Below are 1,794 nucleotides of genomic sequence, written 5' to 3' on the forward strand. Positions count from 1 at the left end.
ATGTACAGGCCCATTTCTTTCATCATTATTTTCTGAATAACATTGCCTCATAGTGTGCTAAGAATTATCAGTAATCTATAGATCATCTAAAGCATTGTGAAAGGGGAAGTGTTAGGTTTTTCTGCAACTTGGCAGAGAAGCAGAAGGAAGGGAAAGGCCTTTATTACCATTGAGGAGGACACAGAAAGGCTCGATGGCAGGGAGACGGGGTGGTGTGAGACCTGGGGTTGTGGGGGATCCTCTGACCTGAGACAGGAAGACTGAGATTTTATGGCCTGAGATAGGAGTGGAGCTTGAGGGGCAGGTTCAGTGACATGGGAGGAGCTGATTAGGGGCTCCCTTGTGTACGTAGGAAAGGTGTCCAGGACTCAGGTGGGGAAGAAGAAGAGAGAGGTCATTGGGAAGATGCCCCTTCTTTGGGGGTTGGATTCAGCCGTGCTGAGTCAGGGCTGTGATAATTTCACAGTTGGTAGTCGGGCCAGAGCCTGTCATTCCCATCTTTTAGTTGTTGTGAAAGGGCCGTGACTCTCAGATGGCTTTCTGCTGAGTGGGAGCCTCATTTTGGAAGCAGAGAAGACTGACAGGATGACAGTTCATACCTACGTAGAAGCTAGTGTCAGGTGTTTCAGCCAGGACAAGAAGTTCATCATGGGGCAGGGGAGGTGGCTCAGTGGAATAAGCGCTTCCCTGACAAGCGCAAGGGCCCAAGTTCAATCCCCAGGTCCGCCAAAACAAACAAACAAAAGTTCATCATTAGTGAAGGCTCGCATATGAGATTGAAGAAACCTTGAAAAAAGTTTTAAAAGACAGAGTGCTGTGAGTAGGCATGTCATTGTCATGATTAAAGGACCCAGAAGGGGAAGCAGGAAGGTGGTCCATGATCCAAATGTGTCACTCCACTATGACCATGGTGAGGGGGAGGAGTATCAGTTGCCTAGTTCCTGATGTTTGCGCTCTAGGAGCTTAGGAAAGTGGGTACCCTGGGGAGTGCCCCCCTGAGTCTAGTTAGAGCCAAGGGACAGAGCTGAGGCCAAGGCAAGTGCAGCTCCAGGGTAAGTTTGGTGAGGGGGGCCTTGAAGAGCTCATTTGTCTCTGTTACTCTAGATCCACTGGTTATGGCATATCTTGTCCATTTTTGAGTTTCTGTGTTTGTTGAGCTACCATCTATGAGGAGCCACCTCTCAGAGTAGGTGTAACCACAATATTGATAACCCCAAGAACATGAACTAAACTACAGGAGCCATTGGGTTTAAGTACAGGAAAAATGAGAGTATTGTACAGTGAGTAGAAAGTTCTAAGAAAACTTTTGGTGAGGAGATGGTGAATTCTAGGCTTGAGTCCCCATTGGTGTTTAGGGGCTGGCTATGGGATATTGAGGAAAGCTGAGGGACCCCTGAGGTGAGCTAGCACAGGGGTAGTGTGAGTGGCATGAGTAGGAACTGGAAGTGTCCCAGCCTATGTGGTTGACAAGGGAAGAGGAAGGGAGGAGCTGTCTGTGCACACTGAGGTTGGGTTTGTAGGATGAGCACTGTGGGGAGAGAGGTGAAAGAGAAGTGAAGCTTTTGGAGGCAGTCTCTCCCCATGAGAGATGTGGGGCAAGTTGGGATGACAAGGAAATTATGGGTGAAGAACAGTTTGGAGTCAGCAGGGAATGAGCCTTGTCTGAAGGGGTTGTGTAGGTTGGCAATCAACACCCACTATGGAGGCTATAGATCTAGTATAGTGACCTGAAAACACAGAATAACACTATATGTGGCCCTGATGTCAGAAAGAAAAGAGCACCCTAGGGGCTGG

General features: G+C 48.4%; 1 protein-coding gene across 4 annotated transcripts in view; it reads left to right on the forward strand.

Annotated features, from left to right (window-relative positions):
- Positions 1-1,794, forward strand: part of Kyat1 (kynurenine aminotransferase 1) — a 48,253-nt gene that overhangs the window by 29,228 nt on the left and 17,231 nt on the right. The window lies entirely within an intron of this gene.

This window comes from Octodon degus, unplaced genomic scaffold (genome assembly GCF_000260255.1).
Source record: "Octodon degus isolate 3935 unplaced genomic scaffold, OctDeg1.0 scaffold00123, whole genome shotgun sequence".
Classification (NCBI taxonomy): domain Eukaryota; kingdom Metazoa; phylum Chordata; class Mammalia; order Rodentia; family Octodontidae; genus Octodon; species Octodon degus.